Genomic DNA, 22,857 nt, shown 5'->3' with positions numbered 1-22,857 from the left:
AAAGCGAAGAAGAAGAACTAAAGAGCTTCTTGAGGAAAGTGAAAGAGGAAAGTGAAAAAGTTGGCTTAAAACTCAACATTCAGAAAACTAAGGTCATGGCATCCAGTCACATCACGTCATGGCAAATAGATGGGGGAAACAATGGAAACAGTGACAGACTATTTTTTGGGGCTCCAAAATCACTGCAGATGGTGACTGCAGCAATTAAATTAAAAGATGCTTGTTCCTGGGAAGAAAAGCTATGACCAACCTAGACAGCATATTAAAAAGCAGAGACATTACTTTGCCAACAAAGGTCCATCTAGTCAAAGCTATGGTTTTTCCAGTAGTCATGTATGGATGTGGGAGTTGCACTATAAAGAAAGCTAAGTGCCAAATAATTGATGCTTTTGAACTGTGGTATTGGAGAAGACTCTTGAGAGTCCCTTGGACTGCAAGGAGATCCAACCAGTCCATCCTAAAGGAAGTCAGTCCTGAATATTCATTGGAAGGACTGATGCTGAACCTGAAACTCCAATACTTTGGCCACCTGATGCAAAGAACAGACTCACTGGAAAAGACCCTGATGCTGGGAAAGCTTGAAGGCAGGAGGAGAAGGGGATGACAGAGAATGAGATGGTTGGATGGCATCACCAATGCGATGGACATGAGTTTAGGCAAGCTCCAGGAGTTGATGATGGACAGCGAAGTCTGGCATGCTGCAGTCCATGGGGTCACAAAGAGTTGGACACAACTGAGCAACTGAACTGAACTGATGAGGGATGAGTGCCCTCGCACAAGGGACATGTGATGGTTTGGGGTTTATTCAGCACTCTCATTCAGTCACCTAGCTAGAAACAAGTTCCAAAACTAGATGGAGTCACTTAAGTAAGAATGCTCTGTAGGGACCAATCTTTACTCATATTCCAAAAGGATCCATTATTACAGGAGCAACGCTTTGTGTGCATGGCTGGAACCTGGATTTGTTTGAAGTGACAAGGGTCTTCAACCAATCCCTAGTAGGTGAATCATCAAGGTACTTCTGGCCATAACCCTGACCAATAATAACAAAGTTGACAATACATCACATCCTGGTTCCCAGGAAAGAGGGGCCTGGCCACATGACTCAGAAAATCCTAGAGTGCTGTGGACATGTAACCAGAGATGGAGGGCTCCTCTGAATGTCCTTTTCAGTATGTTATTACTGCCAAGAAGACCTCAAAGGAGGACACACCTCTTCTCCCAACACTCCATTGGAGCTAACATAGTTTGGAGGGTTTGGAAGGTTCTTTGGCCACCATGGGCCTTTTTTGATACACAAAGGGTGGAGAGAGAGGCCCAGCTCCAGAGGGTGATTGGCATTTCTGGCGCAAGAGTGCCATCAAGCAGGAGCTTTTGGAGCATGGCATCAGTCCCTTCCTGTGGATCCTACTGAGGAAGACCTGTGAGGAGACGAATGGAGGGTTTGGGTTACTCAGAGGATTGTGGGCAAATCTGGCTGCCTGGCACTCCATCAGAGTAGGTGTGGAAGCAACAGGTAGTGGTGTTCTGGGGCCTCGCTTGCCCACCAAGGAGCCCCTGGCTGCCAGGCCTTTGGGGGCATGGCCTCGATAGTGGCCATGTTCAGGAACAAGGAGTTGAAGCTCCTGCCCCACGGCCTCTGGCTAGGGAATCCTTGCCCTTCATGCAAGAGGTCTACTTTGATAGCTTTAAAAGGTCTCAGGTTACTGAAGTAACCTTGCCTTTGCTCAGTGTTAGCATTAACAACACACCTCCATGGCACCAGTATAAACTCCACTAAAACACTTCAGAAAATCATCTTTGTAAAAGGCAAAGGAGTAAAACACAAAACACCTGGGAGGTTGTTTTTTTTTTTTTTTTTTTTTACCCCATACCTATCAGACGTCTGAAATCTGCACCAGTAAAATACTGGCCTTTTCTTGGCTTTGAGTTTTAACTGAGTTCAGGGCTGTTGGAACTTACGAATAGTTTGATATCTGAACCCCACATGCAGAACTCCTCTGATCATTAATATGAACAACTATAGTGACTAAGTATATCTGAAAACGCAACTAACCAGACACTAACCTGAGGAAATTGAGTGAGACACTTGCCTTGAGAGAGGAGCCTACTCTACAGAAAGAGGAAACAATCAAAGCACAACTGAGGACTGTATGACATACCTGTCAGAACTGTGAGGTCAGTGTCTGCTCTTCATCTGTGCTTGCTCTCTGGGTCCACACCAATATAATGTACGAGCTGTTGATCACATGCTTTGATTTTATTACCAAACTGGTTCCTGAAAAGGAAAGAAAATACTGTTGAATACTTTTGCCCACTGATGCAGATCAATATCCTTCATGAAACATGAAGAACATGAAAAACATAAGAACCAAAACATAACAACATACCAATCTTCTTGTTTCATTAAAAAAAAAAAAAAAAGATCCAGCCACACTACCTACCCTTAGGAAAAGTAAATGTACAGATGGCCTGAACTTTATACTGTAAAGCCACTGTGATGTAACCCACTGTGACCATTTAATCATTTCCTAGAGTACTTTGCTGGGTTTGAGGATTGTGGTTTAACACAATGAGCCGTTTTGCTTACCTGAAATAGTGGCCCTGAAGTTCCTGAAATAACCTGTTAGCCCTGCATCCACAGATACACATTCTCCCACTTTTAATTTATTGATTCCCATGAGGGATGAATGTCCTGGTAAAAGGGATAAATGACAGTTTGGGGTTTGTTCAGCACTCTCAGTCACATAGCTAGAAACAAGTTAGAAAACACGACAGAGCCACTTAAGAGTCTCTGTAGGGACCAATCTCTACACATATTCCAAAAGGATCCATATTACAGGAGCACACCCTTTGTATGCATGGCTAGAACCTGGATTCATTCCAAAAAGCATAGGTCTTTAACCAACCACTAATTATGTAAATCATCAAGGGAATTCTGGCCCTAATCCTGACCAATAATAACAAAGTGACAGAATCCATCACATCCTACTCTCCAAGAAATGGGGATCAGGCCATGTGGACTCAGAATCTCCTAGAGTGCTGTGGACATGGACCCAGAGATGGATGGCTTCCTTTGCACATCCTTTTGTTGTAGCCAAATGCTCCGGGAAGCAAAGTCATTCAGAAGGACAATGTGGATAGCAGAGTGCAGTTTATCACAATGGCAGGTCTGAGGCAGAGTTTCCTCTTTAGCCAGGGACCCCGACCAATTTTTGTGAAAACCTTATATACCCTAAGTGTACATGTACAAGCCCACATCCCCAAATTGCTCAGTCCTACTCTGCAGAATGTTAAAGGGAGATACAATCAAGTTACAGTCATGTTTCATAATCAGAAGGGTCAGCTGGTTATATATTGTAGCCTACACCAATGGGTGCCATAAAGATTACAAAGGTGACTGAATACATAGGGGCTTATTACATTCTTTCTGGCGACAGGAAATCTTGGTATGGAATCTGGTGTTTATCAGTTCGGGAGGCCTGTTCGGCTGCACCTATGTTGTATCCATGGCTACCAGGCATATAGTCCAGAGTTCACCAAGAATGCAAGAGGGAGTTTCCTTCTCAAGATGGAGTCAGTGTGGCCTGTTCCTTTCCTCTTTCACCTTTAGATATGTTCTTACTCTCAAGGAGCAGCCCCCAAAGGAGACACCTCTTTTCACAAAATTCCTGTGGACCACTTGGAAGACTCTTGGGCCTCCATGGGCCTTTTTTTCACCTGCAAAGTACGGAGGGAGAGGCCATGCTCCAGAGGGTGGATGGCATTTCTGCAGCAACAGTGCCATTTAAGAGGAAAGGTTAAAATTTTACAAAACCTCCTACTTCTGCCTCTGTAACTCAGCTTGCTCCTTGCAAAGTCTGGATCATGTAGGTCTCAGAAAGTGGGGACTCACAGTACTAGGAACTGAAGCTTATCTCACTCACCCTTGTCCTGCTGTTTGCAATCACCCAGCCCCTGCAAACCCACAAACCCGCTTAATCATGCCTGTTCGTGTATAAGAACTCTGTAACCCCTTTGTTCGGGGCTCAGAGCTTGGAATGTTAACTCCTCTGGGTCCACCGGCATAATAAACCTGAGTTCTCCAACTCTGCAAGTGTGGTGCTTGGTTTTTTGAGTACTTGTTTCTGCAACACCATCAAGTGGAAGATTTTTGAGCCTGGCCTCCAGGCCCTGGCTGTGGATCCTGCTGGGGAAGGCCTCTGAGGGGAGCAAGGGGGTGTCTGGAGTGCTCAGAGGATTCTGGGTGAACCTGGCTGCCGGGCACCCCTCCAGAGCAGGTGTGGAAGCAACAGGCAGTGGTGTTCTGGGGCCTGGCTCTCCCACGGAGGAGCCCACGGCTGCCAGACCCTTGGGGGCTTGACCTCAGCAGCTGCCATATTCAGGAACAAGGAGCAGACGCTCCAGCCCAGGGCCTGTGGCCAGGGGATCCTCAGCCATCCTGCAGGAGGGAGGTACACCAGTGGGGTCCCTGAGGTCTCAGGGCCACTGGCAACCCAGGAACTGTTGCCCAGGCAGAGGCACTGTGCCTGGCCACCATGGACAAGGCCAAAAGGGGAAGAGGTGGCCACCCTGTCAGGGACAAACATCCAGCAGACAAGATGTGGAATTTTGCCTGATGAAGGCTTGGTCCCAGACTGAGACAAATGCACGTGCACTTTATGTCCGGGTTGGAGTTGAGTTTTTGTGTACATTTGCTTGTGCCAAAGAGTCTGGGTCCCATGCCCCACAGGATCCCGTGAAATCCTTCCTCTGCCTTATGACACAGGGTATCCAGACCCACTCATGGTGGGATGAAACTGGCCCCAGAGCGGTATGCTGAAGCTGAGTTGGGTGAAACCGTCTGCAGCCAGCGAGGGGATCCAGGTCTGTTTTCCTTGCCGTTCTATTTCAGAAATGGAACTGTGCTGCCAGGTGAACCCCTATGCCTCGCCCCCACTGCCCCACCGTGGAGGACCCAGGTCCTTTCTTGGGGAGGACTGCTGTAATTTTTCACGAGGGGTCCGTGTTCTGCATGTGCAGACATTGGTCCTGGGCACAGGGGCACAAGGAGACCACCTGTGCCAGCTGACCCATCAGACCCTATAGGTTGGTCAGGGACCAGTCCTAAGGGAGGCTCTGCCCACATAACCTCTCCTGACAACATTTCGGGCAATTCAGTAGTGTGAAAGAAGGGGCATGGGGTGGGATTCAGCACCCTTCGAGGAGGGGTGAAAGCGAGGGGGTATGTTTGGAAGAGGTAGTGTTCCCGCATGGAAATTTCCTTCCAGTTGGAAGCCATCCCCCCTCAGCCCTGTCCCTGACCACAAAACCACCCCACCTCCCACCCCTCAGGCAGGTTAGAGCCAAGTAAAGGGCAGGCATGAGCCGCCCCAGAGCTTGCTCCAGAAGTGGCATTTTGGGTCAGCCGGGGACTAGAAGGCAGAGCCCTGTGCCTGGCAGGATGGACCAGACTCCTGGCCTTGGCAGACAAGCTGGAAGAGTGGTGGTCTTGAAAGAGAGGGAAGCAGGAGGCGTTTCTCTCAGTCCAATAGGGGTGAGTTTCAGGCAGCTTCTTCAGACCTCTTCTTCTTGATGTCCTGCCTGGGCTGCGGGTGCAAGCATAGGGTTGAGACCTGGAGAGCTGGAGCTGAATGGAAGGTAGGGCCTGCCCTCCTCTCATCGCTGAACTGAGGCTCAGGGCCTTTTGAAGAGAAAGCTGAAGCCTGCAAAGACGTGGCCTGGGGATCCACTTGGCTGGGCTCTTTTCTGCTCTCTGGGACGTGGCTCTGGGAGACCTGGGGACAAGAATGGCCAGAGCCAGAATGCTGGACACCCTGGAAGATGACATTGCACCTGCCAATGAGATTCTTCGGCTTAGAACAAGGGCGCCTTCTGCGGTGCCTCCTGTGTCCGGCGAGTACTGTTCCCTTTGGAGGCTGACTGGGGGCTATCCTTGGGCCTCGGGTTCCTTTGGCACTGGGTAGCCAGGATCCACATGTCATCTGCACTGGACAGAAGGTCACTAGGCCTGCCTCCGCCCCTGATGGCGGCGGAATTCCAGTTGTCCAGGGTGGTCTCTGCCTGGGCCACATAGCGGCCCAGAGAGAGGCTTCTGGGACTCTGGGCCCACCCAGGCCCATCCTGCTCTGGCTCCCTGGGGAAGGGGCATGTGGGCCAATGTCTGCAGCACTGCACTGGGTTCCTTCAGAGCAGCTTCCTCTGCTCCCGCCCAGACATGGTGGCCACCAGGGTCCATGGAGACTCCACTTCCTGTACCCCACAGGGCAGTCACCCTGGCCGTGCCCCTTGTCCTGGTGGTGTCCCTGGAGCTTCCACGGCCCCACCCAGCCCTGGGGCCTGCTTCTCACACCTCCCTTGCAGAGCTTTGCACTTCCTGGAGGCCACTGTCCCTTGTCCCTTCAATCCCTTAAAACTCCTACACAGGAAGGGACAGTTCAGGGTTCACAGATTTGGTGGACCCGCTGTCCTGTTGATGCCAGCAGTGCACCAGAAATGGCCACCTGCCCTTCCCCTTCCCTCACCCTAAGATGTTTCCCTCTGCCATTTGCTGAGAAAAAAAAGAAATGTCAAGCCCTGTCTAACCTGGCCAAAGAGAGATGGCTCAACAGCGTGGCCACTACAGAAGGGCGTGCCTCAATGTCTGTCGCTCCAGTCTGCGGGCCTGGTCTCCATGGGGTCCTTTCAGTCTGCCCTCATCACAAAAGAGCGAAGACTGCCCATGCAGGCACCCAGCAGTGGACCTGCAGCAGTGTCTTTAGCACCTACATCTGCCTAAGACATCGGGAAACATCCTGAGTGTGGGCAGACAGATCGAGTCACACCTGGCCAGTGGCTGGAGAGCCCCATTCTCATGGGTCACAGAGGGACACAAAGGATGGCAGCCCAGAGGCACTGGACGGGTGTCAACAGTTGATGTCAACTTTCTCTGGTCGGACAATGGATGGATGGCCACCAAGGACCTGGCTCTTCTCCTACAGGGGCTCAGGGGGATTCAGGTGTGGATGGTGGCACACACGGGTCAGTCCAGAGCAGCACTGGGCATTGCAAAACAGCAGTTTCCACTAGTCCCGCCCAGACACGGTAGCCACCAGGGTCCAATGACTTCACCTCTGGCTATGTGTTATGTGGTAGCACAGTTGGTTATTTTCCTGGAGCCTGGAATTTTCCCAATTTCGGCTGCTCTTGGCCTAAACTTCACCAGGCCGGGCCAAGCTTGGACCCTGGGGGTGTGGAGGCAGAGCTGGTCCCTTGTCCTGCCTGGGACTCTGACTTCATTCTGCATAGTTTCTAAAAGATAGTACAGTGTGCATGGGATGTGAGGATGAGTTCCTCACAATGGCAGCAGTGCACAAAAATGCCATCCTGCCCTTCTCCACCCCACCCCCCAATCCCTAAGACGTGTCCCTTTGCCCTATGCAAGGGGGAAAAAACCTGTCCAACCCTTGTCCAAATTGACTCCAACATGGCAGCTCACTGTCTTGGCCACATTTGGGGAGCCTTTCCATATGTCAATGAGTGGAGCCTTATCCCTTTTGGGTCCTCGGCCTGCCTTGCTGACAAGAAAAGCAAAGGATCCTCATCCAGGAAGGAAGCAGTAGATCTGAACCTATCCCCTTTCCGTACCTGTGCCTTTAGCACTGGGGCAGTGCAAGAGACCTCAGGAGACGCACCATGCATGGTCCTACCCCGTTTACTACTGCAGCTGAGGTACTGTCTCTAGAGTCACAGAAATGCCAGCCTGACGGTTGTACACATGGTCCATCCAGACAAGGTAGGTTCATGTCAGAGACAGCAAAGGAACCAGAGTTGCTGCAGGGTCACTCTGTTTACCACTGTTTAACACAGTGCCAGAAATTAAATACAAATTCCTCTAAATGAGTGTCAAAAGCCCCATCCTTAGGTAATGCAAGGTTCTAGCATTTCCTGTTTGAAAATATTTTATGTTTTCCCCCTCAATCCACCCCAATCACTAACGTAGAGTCTATGTATCATAAAAGAACAGATAATATTAATGGAAGTCTTTTAAGAAGAAAATCACCAGTATTTGGTAATTTGTTTCAATAGAGAAGATTTTTACCCCTTTTTCTCGGCAATGCAAAGGAAGGGTAATGCAAATATATCAAGGTTATTTTGTTTGGACCTTTTTAATGTCTGGGTCTTAGTCTCCAGAGTTTCTTAGCCCATCTTGTGATGCATTGAGTAGGCTGTCTCTATGCTTTCATTATACATTTATTGAGATATTCATCCTCTTCTGGAATCACTGGATCAAAGTCTATTATCAATACTTCTTGTCCATAATAATCAACTGAGTGCCTAATTCCTTGTTTCTAACTGATTTCAAGGTCCTCCTGTTTGGAAAGACATCTGGGACCTCAAGCAGGTGGTCTATAGGGTGTATTTTTATATGCCCAGGTGTTAACTTTGGTCAAAAAGGCACACCTTGTTTACAGCCTTGGGTAGGAAGTTTATGTGGCTCCAGACTTCTTTCAAATCATTGATTAGAACACGATACTATACCATTCAGTAAAACTGAGAAAGTTAATAAAATTGCTAACAATTAAGTGCCTTATGGATGATTTTTATAAGCCAATTTCATAAATAAATATCCAGCTAGTAACGTTCACAGGGTTCTAAGTGACCAATGACAAAAGAGTATATGCTTATATAATAATAATAATGTAAAAACACAATACGAAAATTTACAGGAGGAAAACTTTAAAATTCCTGTAAGACAGAAAAGTAGACTCAAGCAAGAATAAAGATGTACTATATTCTCAAATAAAGACACTTAGGCTCAAGAACATATCGATTCATCAGTAAATCAAGCAATCCATTCGAATCTCAAAGAAAATCTAAAGGCTTTTCAACACTTAGTTATTTTCCATTGTTCACAGGCAAAATAAGTAGGCAGGGATATCCAAGAGAGTTATGACAATGAATAGCCATGTTATGCGAGAACTACTCATACCATACGTGAAAATATATAGTAGAACACAAAGTTCAAGAACAGACCTGAAAACATACCAGAATTGAGTATACAATGAGGCAGCCTCCCAAATCAATGAGCACAGTCAGCTGTGGAACAAAGTGATACCCATTTAGAATAGGCTCATAGTGCCACACCTCTTACAATAAACCAGGATAAGCTGTACAGGGATCCAAGAATTAAACGGACAATACACAGAACCATACAACTATTTGCAGAAATAATGGGCAACATTCCTTTATAGCTGTGGAGCAAGAAAAGCCTATTGTACGTATGACTCAAAAATCCGTTAAAAAAAAAAGATAAATGTGAACACATAAAATTTACCATACTAACAATAACAAAAGCATACTCTAACTTAGAAAAGCACTGACAAACGGGAAAAAAATTTAATTCACTTCAGTAGTCTTTCTAACATATAGAGAACTAGCTTCTAGATATCCGTTTAGAGACAGTAACAACCAAGAGAAAAAGACTTAACAGATCACAAAAAAGAGCCACAAAAGTCTCTTAAATATATAAAAATATTCCCCAGCCACATATATGAATATATATTATATAACATGTTAATATAAAGGAAATACAAACAAAAACTACACTATGGTATAATTTCATACAAAGTATGAATTCCCAACCAAGACCTGACCTTTCGGATGGGCCTGTATTACCTGACAATCCCTCACCTCCAGAACTGTCTCAAGTGGCCCCAAAACCCCTTTACCCATGAAATGCTTATAATCCCACTGTAAACAATGTACAATCCTTTACATGAAAATCCCTGACCCTTTTATTTCGATTGCCCTCTCTTCCCTAGTGGCTCAGTCGGTAAAGAATCTGCCTGCAATGCGGGAGACCCAGGTTCGATCTCTGGCTTGGGAAGTTCCCCTGGAGGAGGGCATGACAACCCACTGCAGTATTCTTGCCTGTAGAATCCCATGGACAGAGGAGCCTAGCGGGCACAGTCCATGGGGTCGCAAATAGTCGGACACGACTGAGCGACTAAGCACAGCACATTCTTCCACGTGGTTCAGTGATACGTGAGAATGGAGCTACATGTTTTTTTCTTTTTTTTTAGGTCAATAACTCATGAAAGGAAATGTTACTTCTCTAGGGATGCATTCTGAGATGCCCAGTCCCCGTGGGCAGCACGTCAATCTCACTCGATGAAGAGGACTCCAGGGCGGCCACGTAAATGGGAAGGAAGGGAGAAGCAGCTGGCGAGCCTCCCACACTCCTCCGGCCCGCCCCGCCCACAGCCCATTGGGAACCGCTTCCAGGCCCATCGACCGGGAGGCCCGAGGGGCTCTACTTGGACCCTCTCCCTACTGTCGCGAGGGCACAGAACACAGACGGCAATACAATCCCGGTGCCCACGCTCACCCAGCCCAGGCTAAACGCCAAACCACGGCCCGGCCCACGCGGCGCCTCCCTGCCCGTCTCCGCTTCCCCCAGGCCGGCCGGGCTGCAGCCAACACTGGCCTACCTTGCACGCAGGGTACAGGCTGCTCAGACGTTAGAGGATGGGGAGGGTCCCTCCGGCCAGAAAGGGTGCCGGTCCCGGCCCCGTGTCACCCCGCGTTGCCCCAGGGAAAGGACACGAAGGAGGCTGAGGGGACCAACGTGGCTTACGCCACGCTTCAGCGGGAAAGACTCGGTCCCCTCAGTTTCGCGCCGGAGCCAGCGAGGCTGGACTGCGACCCACCCCCGCCTCACCCCTGCCGTAAAGCGTCGCCTGCGTTGTCCCGCGAATACGACCCCCGCCCCCCCCGTTGTGGGCGTCTGCTCTGGAGGTAGGGCGCTTAAGAGAGAGGGCATGGGAATCTGGGTTCCTCGCTGTTGGCCCCGCCCAGGGGAGGGCTGAGACAGCCTCTAGCAGGAACCGCCAGTGCAAGAGGTGAGATTGGGGAAGTGATAGGACACCTTGCGAGAGCCACCTTGTCCCCCTTGTAGGGTCCCTGCCTCCAACAACAGAAGTGAATGAACGGTAAAACGGAAGTTTTACTGTTCTGAAGAAGGAATTCATAGGGCCTGGACTCCATCTTAGGCCTGTTCATGCTGATCATGCTCAGCCACCTTTCCAATGGACTCTGAACTCTGTGTTTAGTGCCTATGAAAATAACAACCAAAGGATAAGACCCCCTCCAGACAGGGGAACCTTGAATCATTCTACTGTGTATTCTTCCCACCTTTCTGCTTTAGTTAGATCCGTACCATTGCTGTCCTTTATTGTGTCCCTCTTTGTCTTTTATTGTATCCTTCATATAGTTGAGGTTATTATTACTTAAATTACTCTGACCTTAGGTGAGAGGCAGTGTCCCAAGAGCAGAAACTCCTTGGCCTCTGTCACCTCCCACTCTTTGTCATGGGCCTGTTAGGGAGCTGCTGCCTCTTAAGCAGGTTTTCCTGGCGTTTTCTCAGGTGGTGTCCACACCGCCTTGGTTGGGGGGACGTCCTGGGTCCTAAAGAGTCACAGTGACAAACATGTTTCTCCTGCCTGACGGGTGCCTTGTCTAATTTTTTTCCTGTGGAAGAAAAGAACATTCTCCTCTAGTGAAATAACATTCAAATAAAGGAGACATGGGCTTCCCCATGGCTCACCAGTAAAGAATCCACTTGCAAATCAGAAGATCGGGGTTCCATCCCTGGGTATGCAAGATCCCCTGGAGAAGGAAATGGCAACCCACTCCAGTATACTTGCCTGAAGAATCCCATGGACAGAGGAGCCTAGCGGACTAAGGTCCATGATGTCGCAAAGAGTCAGATACAACTGAAATAACTTAGTAGGCAGAGGAGACACGTGTAGCACAGACAAGAAAAGGAAGATAACAGATAATGCCTCCACTCAGAGATGGCAGATGTTAAATCTGGCCTTGTGTCCACCGGATACCTCTGTGTCCACCTCTGTTCCTTACAGAGGTGTTAGTGGAGCTTAGAAAGTGGGAGATTGATACAAATAAAGATTGTCTCTAGGAGCATGAGTAACCTGCAGCATTTTGGTGGTTAAATGCCTCCATGCATTTTAGGTCAACACAGGAAATTACACAAAACACTGCAGCCTTCAACTCCTAAGGAGTGAAGGGAGGGTTCATGCCCTGCTACGATTTTCCCACCTTGTTGAGGGTGGAAAGGGAAGGGAGTGTCCATGTCCTCTCCAGGTGGAAGTACCTGACCAGCCCCTGGGCTCTGGATCTCAGCTGCCCTCTAGATTCCTCCGTGAGTTTCTTTTCCTTCACTCTAGTTAGTAGTGGCTATTTCTCCAGACTTTATTTTTCTGGGCTCCAAAATCACTACAGATGGTGACTGCAGCCATGAAATTAAAAGACGCTTACTCCTTGGAAGGAAAGTTATGACCAACCTAGATAGCATATTCAAAAGCAGAGACATTACTTTGCCAACAAAGGTTCGCCTAGTCAAGGCTATGGTTTTTCCTGTGGTCATGTATGGATGTGAGAGTTGGACTGTGAAGAAGGCTGAGCGCCAAAGAATTGATGCTTTTGAACTGTGGTGTTGGAGAAGACTCTTGAGAGTCCCTTGGACTGCAAGGAGATCCAACCAGTCCATTCTGAAGGAGATCAGCCCTGGGATTTTTTTGGAAGGAATGATGCTAAAGCTGAAACTCCAGTACTTTGGCCACCTCATGCGAAGAGTTGACTCATTGGAAAAGACTCTGATGCTGGGAGGGACTGGGGGCAGGAGGAGAAGGGGACGACAGAGGATGAGATGGCTGGATGGCATCACTGACTCGATGGACGTGAGTCTGAGTGAACTCTGGGAGTTGGTGATGGACAGGGAGGCCTGGCGTGCTGCGATTCATGGGGTCGAAAAGAGTCGGACATGACTGAGCAACTGATCTGATCTGATTTCTCAACACAGAGATCCAAGTCAAAGTGTTTTTTTTCTGTGTCTCCTCCCTGCATGAACACAGACTTAATAACTACTCATTGTGCCTGGAAATCGAGGTCCAAAGAGGCTACATGGTTTTGCCACCTGGTTCATGGTGGAGCTCTCATGGTGCAGATCCACTGCTCTCTCAATGCCAATGGCCACTGAACGCAAGAGAAGATGTTCAACATCAGTAGTCATTGGAGAAATCAACATGAAAATCCAAAGAGATACCACTTTACATCTACCAGGGCAGCTCTAATTTAAAAAATGAAAATAAGAAGTGTAATAAGGATATTCAGAAACTGAACTCCTCATACACTTCTGGTGAGAATGTTAAATGATGGGGACACTCTAGAAAGTAGTTTGGAACTTCCACCAAAATTTCAACCTAGAGTGACCACATGAGCAGTACTTCCACTCCTAGACATATATCCCAGAGAATTGAAATCAAATATTCAAAAAAAGTTGTTCATGAATGTTTATGGAAGCATTATTCAAAGCCAAAAGGGAGGAAACAACCCAGATGTCCATTGACTTTTGAGTTTTTATGCAAACTATGCTATACCCCTACCATGGATTTTTATTTAACCATAATATGAAACAAAGCAGTGATACATGCTGAAATACAGATTAATCTTGGAAACGTGATACATGAGAAAAGCTAGATACCAAAGAATACACATTGTAAGATCTCATTCACTTAAACTATCCAGAACAGGAAATCTACAGAGATAAAACATCAACTCATGGTTGTCAGAGGCTGGTGAGAAGGGAATGTTGGGAAGAAATCATTTTCTCTACCATTTTAGGTTCATCTGGCTGCTGCTGCTGCTACTAAGTCGCTTCAGTCGTGTCCGACTCTGTGCGACCCCACAGACGGCAGCCCACCAGGCTCCCCCGTCCCTGGGATTCTCCAGGCAAGAACACTGGAGTGGGTTGTCATTTCCTTCTCCAATGCATGAAAGTGAAAAGTGAAAGTGAAGTCTCTCAGTCGTGTCCGACTCTTAGCGACCCCATGGACTGCAGCCTACCAGGCTCCTCCATCCATGGGATTTTCCAGGTAAAAGTACTGGAGTGAGGTGCCATTGCCTTCTCCTAGGGGCCTTAAAATTAATTAACAGTAAATTAACAGGAGAAAGGTTTACTAACTATGTAGGAACTTTCAGATGAAGAGGCTCCCTAAAGGGCTAGAGATAGGGGTTTATATACCAACTTTTCAAGGGGCTTGGTGGATTAGAACTTCAGAGGATGAAAGCATCTGATGAGGCTTATTTATGCAGTCTTTTGAAATGTTCCCTGGTAGCTCAGTTGGTAAAGACTCCACCTGCAATGCAAGACCTGAGTCTGATCCCTGGGTCAGGAAGATCCCCTGGAGAAGGAAATGGCAACCCACTCCAGTGTTCTTGCCTACAGAATGCAATGGACAGAAGAGCCTGGCAGGCTACAGTCCATGGAGTCACAAAGAGTTGGAAGGACTTAGCAACTAAACCACTAAACCAATGTCCAAGTTCAGGCCTCCCTGATCAGAGACATACATTCCACCCCCACCCCCACCTCCTGGCAATGCAGGTGAGGTTGTAACAGCTGTCTCTTACAAAGTTCAGCTTTAGTTAGATAAGGCAAGTTCAGAAATGATTTATTTCTGCCTTTCTTGTAGCTCAGATGTTTTCAATTTGAACTTCTCTTTGTACCATTCAGGTGCGTTATCAGTCCCATCAGGAGAATAGGCAGTCATTGATAATAAGTATAGACTTTCTTTGGGGGTGCTGAAAATGTCCTAAAATTTATTGAGGTCATGGATCCACAATTTTCTGAATATACTGAAAATCAGTAACCAGTACATCTTAATATTGTGAATTATATGGTATGTGAAGAACATATCAAAAATTTAAATAGTAAGCCAGCACATACAATTTAATAAAATTTCAGTAAAAGGTAGATGGAAAATTTTATAATGTGAGTGAATTAACGTTAGAATACTACAACTCACTGATCAGCCTTTACATTAAAGTGTGGGTTACAATGTGGGTGTTCAGATATGATACAATAGGGGTACGAAGCATCACATCTAAAATGTTCTTGCTAAAATAACTGAGCCTGCACCTAGCCAAGTTCATAGATTTCACTAGGGAATGTTCTGTTTCTAATGGACCTGTTCAGGACAGGATACTGCTAAGTCACTTCAGTTGTGTCCGACTCTGTGCGACCTCATAGACGGCAGCCCACCAAGCTCCCCCGTCCCTGGGATTCTCCAGGCAAGAACACTGGAGTGGGTTACCATTTCCTTCTCCAATGCAGGAAAGTGAAAAGTGAAAGTGAAGTCTCTCAGTCGTATCCGACTCTTAGCGACCCCATGGACTGCAGCCTACCAGGCTCCCCCATCCATGGAATTTTCCAGGCAAGAGTACTGGAGTGGGGTGCCATTGCCTTCTCCTCAGGACAGGATACATATAGATAAATACAGAATGTGAGTAATTCTATGGGACAAATAATCCAATCTTTTCATCAAAAGAATAGCAAAAAAAAAAAAAAAAAAAAAAAAGAAGAGCAGGGGCTGTTATAGGTGAAAAGAGGACTAAGTCCTATTTCAATTAGTGCTATGTAACTTACCTGTTCAGATCCTAATAAGAACAATTCTAATTTAAGAGAGATATTTAGATCAAATAGGGATATTGGACATGGATGGCTTCATGTGGCACTAGGGAATAATTGTAATTTTTCTTAGATGTAGTAATAGTATTTTGGTTATATATTTTAAAGTCCTATTTGTTATAGTTTATGTTACAGTAGAGTATGTGGAGGAAATAACTTCTTTAGGTATACACATGGTATAGTAAAATGCCAGGAATATGCTTTGGAATATGTTAAAAAAAAAAAAAAAAAACCTTGAAGACATGTTGATTGTTAAAACTGCTTAACTGACATAGAATTCTTGTTATATTGTTGTATAGGCTTTGTTTGAAATGATTCATGATAAAGAGCTAAAACTGTCCAAAAGCAACTATGCAATCAAAACTGATAAGTCATAGCATTCTAAGTATGCTATTAAGTAATATAGGTGAAAATACCAACCTGAAAGAGTTGATTCTGGTTGCATTACAAAGATGTAGTTGGTTGTATCTCCAGTTAGGACTGGAAACAGGTGATTTTTAAATAGTGTAGAATTATTCAACTGCTTAATTATAGTATAGGGTATCTATTTCTAATGATCCCTGTGTGAGAATGTAAATATGGAGAAGAAGTTCTGGAGGATACATACTGTACATTTAACAGGGTCAGCTCTGAAAATGGCATGAACTGGGGCTGGTGGCCAAAGGTAACCTTCATCATTTGCTGAGCACCTACTATGGGCCAGCTACTCTTCCTCATGCTACAAATACAGACATGAAAGAGACATAAATCTCTGCTCACATGGGGTTCATGTTCTAGTGGGGGAGACTGAAAAGTAAGCCCAATGAGATTCAGGTATACCCTGATAGATAATGATGCCTGATGTCACCACAGAAAAGCTAAGCAGGGGAATTGGGCAGGGGGAGAGGGAAGGGGAGGGACCTGCACTTGCAGGTAGGTTGTCTGGCCAGGGCCTTCCTGAGAAGGAGACATAAAGGCCTGAGGAAGTGACCAGGTGGTGTGGGGATGTCCCTGTGGAAATCTGGGGCATCATCCTGTAAGGATCATATCCTGTGTGCCACTTATGAAGTTATGCTGTTAGATCATTTAGATAGTTACGAATACAAATAGTCATTTACCCTCCAGTTTTGAAGCAAGAGGATCTGTGATGTATTCTGTTAGTTTGTTATTGGACAGGGTTAGGGCCTGAATTACCTTGATGATTCACATATTAGGGTTTGGTTGAAGACCATTGCCACTTTGAATAAATCCAGGTTCTTGCCATGTGTACAAAGAGCATGCTCCTGTAATATGGATTCTTTTGGAATAGGTATAGAGATTGGTCCCTACAGAGCATCTTACTTAAGTGGCTCCATCGTGTTTTGTAACTTGTTTCTAGCTACGTGACTGAAAGAGCAAACCCTAAACTGTCATTTGTCCCTTGAGTGTCTCCAGAACACTCATCCCTCATGGGAATCAATAAGTTATAAGTGTGAGAATGTTTGTGTATCTGTGGATGCAAAGCTAATAGGTTATTTATTTCAGGAACCTCAGGGCCAGTATTTAAGTAAGCAGAAGGCTCATCACTATGTTTCACCATAAACCTCAATCCCAGCAAACTACTCTATGAAGTTACTAAATGGTCACAGTGGGTTACAACACAATGTCTTTGCAGTATAAAGTCCAGACCATCTGTCCATTTAGGCTTATTTCTTCTCAGGGTAAGTAGTGGCTGGCTGGATTTTTTTTTTTTTTTTTTTTTTTTTTTTTTTTTTTTGAACTAGAAGACTGGTGTGTTTTTGTTTTGTTTTTTATGTTTTTCTTGCTGAATTCCTACTGAGGGAAATTAATTTGCATCTGTGGCAAAGGTATTCAACCATATTTTCTTTCTTTTCAGGTGCAGTTAAGAGAATCAAAGGGCATGATCAATAGGTCATCCATTGCCTTGGTGTGGGCCCAGAGTGTAAACACAGATGAAGAACAGACACTGACTTCACACTTCTGATAGGTATGTAATACAGGCCTCAGTTGTGCTTTGTTTCCCCCTTCTGTACAGTAGGCTCCTCTCTCAAGGCAGGTCTCTCACCGAATTTCCTTGAGTTATTGTCTTGTTAGTAGTGTGTTCAGGTGTGTTCAGTCGCTATAGTTGTTCATTGTAATGGTCAGAGGAGTTCTGCTCATGGGATTCAAATATCAACCTATTTGTATGTTCCAACAGCACTGAACTCACTTTAAACTCAAAGTCCAGAAAATGCCTGTATTTTACTGGAGCTGATTTGACACATCTGATAGGTATCGAATAGAATTCCCAGGCTTACTTAGTGTTTTACTCCTTTGCGTTTTACAAAGATGAGTTTCTGAAGATTTTAATTGATTTTATACTGATTCCATGGAGGTGGGTTCTTAATGCTAAGACTGTGCAAAAGCAGGGTTATTTCAGAAACCTGAGACCTTTTAAAATTATCAAAATATCCTGATATTTTCACAAACCCCAGAGCTAGGAAAGAATTTGAGGTGATCATGTTTCTCCTCTCAGTTTCTGAAGGAAGGACCTTTTTTCTTTCTATGCTGGAATCCCTGAAGACTATGTGTAACCGCCCATGTGAAACGTTCTTTGCTATAGGGCCTCCTAGTTAAGAAGCTTTGTTTATTTGTTGAAATCTCTATTGGGAAGGATCCAGCAGAAACTCATTTGTCATTTCTTTACAGGAAGAAAACTAGAGCTGTCAAATGCCTGTTCTATCTTATTCTTCCGGTTTATAGCTTAAGGCATGCACAGTAATATTGAAAGAGTAATAGGTTATTATTTATGATGTCCTGTTTGTGATTTTAGTAGTAACACACACAGGTGATTTAGAAATTTATACTAGTTTGATGCGGGAGTCACAAGGGACTGTTTTCTAGTAGTTGTACTGGCCAATCACCTCTTATGGACCATATCATTGGCACACTCTCCTGTTGATGTGGGTGAATGGATAAGAGTTCAGCAGACATTGACTTTGTGTGCTGTATCCTAGCTTTCTATGACATTTATGTTCTTTGAATCAGCAGTTGGAGCAGGTAGAGATGAGGGGAGAAGAGAGAGGGTGGTCAGCATCATAAACCCCTTATGACCTCATCAACCTCTGACCTCAGATTTTGAACAAATCCTTTTACTTCTCCAGGTTTCTATATCTTCACCTAATTTATGAGTAAATTAATGAAAAGTTTCTACATTTAAAAAATTAATTAATTTATTTTAATGGGAGGATTATTACTTTACAATATTGTGGTGGTTTTTGCCATACATAGACATGAATCAGCCATTGGTACACATGTGTCCCCCCATACTGAACCTCCTCCCACCTCCCTCCCCATCCTGTCCCTCTGGCTTGTCCCAGAGCACTGGCTTTGAGTGCCCTGCTTCACACATCAAACTTACACTGGTCATCTATTTTACATACGGTAATATACATGTTTCAATGCTATTCTCTCAAATCATCCCACCCTTACCTTTTCCCACATAGTCCAAAAATCTGTTCTTTACATCTGTGTCTCTTTTTTTGCCTTGCATATAGGATTGTTGTTACCATCTTTCTAAATTCCATATATATGTATTAATATACTGTATTGGTGTTTTTCTTTCTGAATTAATTCTGTCTGTATAATAGGCTCCAGTTTTAGCCAGCTCATTAGAACTGACTCAAATGTGTTCTTTTTTTTATAGCTGAATAATATTTCAATGTGTATATGTACCACAACTTCCTTATTCATGCATCTGCCAGTGGACATCTAGGTTGCTTCCATGTCCTAGCTATTGTAAACAGTGCTCCAATGAACATTGGGGTACATGTGTCTCTTTCAATTCTGGTTTCCTCAGTGTGTATGCCCAGCAGTGGGATTGCTAGGTCATGTGGCAGTTCTATTTCAAGTTTCTTAAGGAATCTCCACCCTGTTCTCCATCGTGGCTGTACCAGTTTGCATTCCCACCAACAGTGTAAGAGGGTTCCCTTTTCTCCAACCCTCTCCAGCATTTATTGTTTGTATACTTTTTGATGGTGGCCATTCTGACTGGCATGAGATTTTACCTCTTTGTGGTTTTGATTTGCATTTCTAATAATGAGTGATGTTGAGCATCCTTTCATGTGTTTATTAGCCATCTGTATGTCTTCTTTGGAGAAATGTCTGTTTAGTTCTTTGGCCCACTTTTTGATTGGGTTCATTTTTCTGGTATTGAGCTGCATGAGCTGCTTATATATTTTGGAAATTAATTATTTGTCAGTTGTTTCATTTGCTATTATTTTCTCTGATTCTGAAAGCTGCCTTTTCACCTTGCTTATAGTTTCCTTTGTTGTGCAAAAACTTTTAATTTTTTAGGTCCCATATTTTTATTTTTGTTTTTATTTCCATTACTCTGGGAGGTGAGTCATAGAGGATCTTTCTGTGATTTATGTCAGAGGGTATTCTGCCTATGTTTTCCTCTAAGATTTTTATAGTTTCTGGTCTTACATTTAGATCTTTAATGCATTTAGAGTTAATATTTTGTGTATGGTGTTAGAAAGTGTTCTATTTTCATTCTTTTACATGCAGTTGCTAATGTCTTTCTTTTTTTTAATTTATTTTAATTGGAGGCTAATTACTTTACAATATTGTAGTGGGTTTGCCATACATTGACATGAATTAGCCATGGGTTTACATGTGTTCCTCATCCTGAACCCCCCTCCCACCTCCCTCCCCATCCCATCCTTCTGGGTCATCCCAGTGCACCAGCCCTGAGCACCCTGTCTCATACATCAATCGTGGACTGGTGATCTGTTTCACATATGATAATACACATGTTTCAATGCTATTCTCTCAGATCATCCCACTCTCGCCTTCTCCCACAGAGTCCAAAAGACTGTTCTATACATCTGTGTCTCTTTTGCTGTCTTGCATATAGGGTCATTGTTACCATCTTGTTAAATTCCATATATATGCATTAGTATACTGTGTTGGTGTTTTCTTTCTGGCTTACTTCACTCTGTATCATAAGCTCCAGTTTCAAACACCTAATTAGAACTGATTCAATTGTATTCTCTTTAATGGCTGAGTATTCCATTGTGTATATGTACCACAGCTTTCTTATCCATTTGTCTGCCGATGGACATCTAGGTTGCTGCCATGCCCTGGCTATTGTTAACAGTGCTGTGATGAACACTGGGGTTCATGTGTCTCTTTCAATTCTGGTTTCCTCGGTGTGTATCCCAGCAGTGGGATTGCTGGGTCATATGGCAGTCCTATTTCCAGTTTGTGAAGGAATCTCCACACTGTTCTCCATAGTGGCTGTACTAGTTTGCATTCCCACCAACAATGTAAGACGGTTCCCTTTTCTCCACACCGTCTCCAGTATTTATTGCTTGTAGATTTTTGGATAACACCCATTCTGACTGACATGAGATGGTACCTTATTGTGGTTTTGATTTGCATTTCTCTGAGAATGAGTGATGTTGAGCATCTTTTCATGTGTTTGTTAGCCCTCTGTATGTCTTCTTTGCAGAACTGTCTGTTTAGTTCTTTGGCCCATTTTTTGATTGGCTCATTTATTTTTCTGGAATTGAGCTGAAGGAGCTCCTTGTATATTTTTGAAATTAAGTCTTTGTCAGTTGCGTCATTTGCTATTATTTTCTCCCATTCTAAAGGCTGTCTTTTCACCTTGCTTATAGTTTCCTTCGTTGTGCAAAAGCTTTTAAGTTTAATTAGGTCCCATTTGTTTATCTTTGCTTTCATTTCCATTACTCTTGGAGGTGAGTCATAGAGCATCCTGCTGCGATTTATGTCGGAGAGTGTTTTGTCTATGTTTTCCTCTAGGAATTTTATAGTTTCTGGTCTTACGTTTAGATCTTTAATCCATTTTGAGTTTATTTTTATGTATGGTGTTAGAAAGTGTTCTAATTTCATTCTTTTACAGTGGTTGACCAGTTTTCCCAGCACCACTTGTTAAAGAGATTGTCTTTTCTCCATTGTATATTCTTGCCTGCTTTGTCAAAGATAAGGTGTCCATAGGTGCATGGATTTATCTCTGGGCTTTCTATTTTGTTCCATTGATCTTTATTTCTGTGTTTGTCCCAGTACCATACTGTCTTGATGACTGTAGCTTTGTAGTATAACCTGAAGTCAGGCAGGTTGATTCCTCCAATTCCACTCTTCTTTCTCAAGATTGAGAGGTTTTTGTATTTCCATACAAATTGTGAAATTATTTGTTCTAGTTCTCTGAAAAATACCATTGGTAGCTTGATAGGGATTGCATTGAATCTATAGATTGCTTTGGGTAGTATACTCATTTTCACTATATTGATTCTTCCAATCCACGAACATGGTGTATTTCTCCATCTATTTGTGTCCTCTTTGATTTCTTTCATCAGTGTCTTATAGTTTTCTATATATAGGTCTTTTGTTTCTTTAGGTAGATATATTCCTAAGTATTTTATTCTTTTCGTTGCAATGGTGAATGGAATTGTTTCCTTAATTTCTCTTTCTGTTTTCTCATTGCTAGTGTATAGGAATGCAAGGGATTTCTATGTGTTGATTTTATATCGTGCAACTTTACTATATTCATTGATTAGCTCTAGTAATTTTCTGGTGGAGTCTTTAGGGTTTTCTATGTAGAGGATCATGTCATCTGCAAACAGTGAGAGTTTTACTTCTTCTTTTACAATCTGGATTCCTTTTATTTCTTTTTCTGCTCTGATTGCTGTGGCCAAAACTTCCAAAACTATGTTGAATAGTAGTAGTGAGAGTGGGCACCCTTGCCTTGTTCCTTACTTTAGGGGAAATGCTTTCAACTTTTCACCATTGAGGATAATGTTTGCTGTGGTTTTGTCATATATAGCTTTTATTATGTTGAGGTATGTTCCTTCTATTCCTGCTTTCTGGAGGGTTTTTATCATAAATGAATGTTGAATTTTGTCAAAGGCTTTCTCTGCATCTATTGAGATAATCATATGGTTTTTATATTGCAATTTGTTAATCTGTTGTATTACATTGATTGATTTGCAGATATTTAAGAATCCTTGGGAGAAGGCAATGGCAACCCACTCCAGTACTCTTGCCTGGCAAATCCCATGGACAGGGGAGCCTGGTAGGCTGCGGTTGCTAGGAGTTGGATACAACTGAGTGACTTCACTTTCACTTTTCACTTTCATGCATTGGAGAAGGAAATGGCAACCTACTCCAGTGTTCTTGCTTGGAGAATCCCAGGGATGGGGGAGCCTGGTGGGCTGCCGTCTTTGGGGTCGCACAGAGTCAAACATGACTGAAGCGACTTAACAGCAGCAGCAGCAGCAAGAATCCTTGCATCCCTGGGATAAAGCCCACTTGGTCATGATGTGTGATCTTTTCAATATGTTGTTGGATTC

At 44.4% G+C, this 22,857-nt stretch overlaps 1 long non-coding RNA gene across 1 annotated transcript; it reads right to left on the bottom strand.

Annotated features, from left to right (window-relative positions):
• Positions 1-573: 573 nt before the first annotated feature.
• On the bottom strand, positions 574-10,675 carry LOC129638542 (uncharacterized). The gene is made up of 3 exons (XR_008707892.1): positions 10,473-10,675; positions 2,163-2,278; positions 574-1,421 (listed from the first exon to the last, which is right to left on the bottom strand). It is a non-coding gene; the product is annotated as an uncharacterized LOC129638542 (long non-coding RNA).
• Positions 10,676-22,857: the final 12,182 nt, after the last annotated feature.

The sequence above is a fragment of the Bubalus kerabau genome, chromosome X (genome assembly GCF_029407905.1).
Source record: "Bubalus kerabau isolate K-KA32 ecotype Philippines breed swamp buffalo chromosome X, PCC_UOA_SB_1v2, whole genome shotgun sequence".
Taxonomy (NCBI): domain Eukaryota; kingdom Metazoa; phylum Chordata; class Mammalia; order Artiodactyla; family Bovidae; genus Bubalus; species Bubalus kerabau.
Note: the sequence above shows the minus strand (reverse complement) of the source record. Positions and strands in the feature narration are given on the sequence as shown.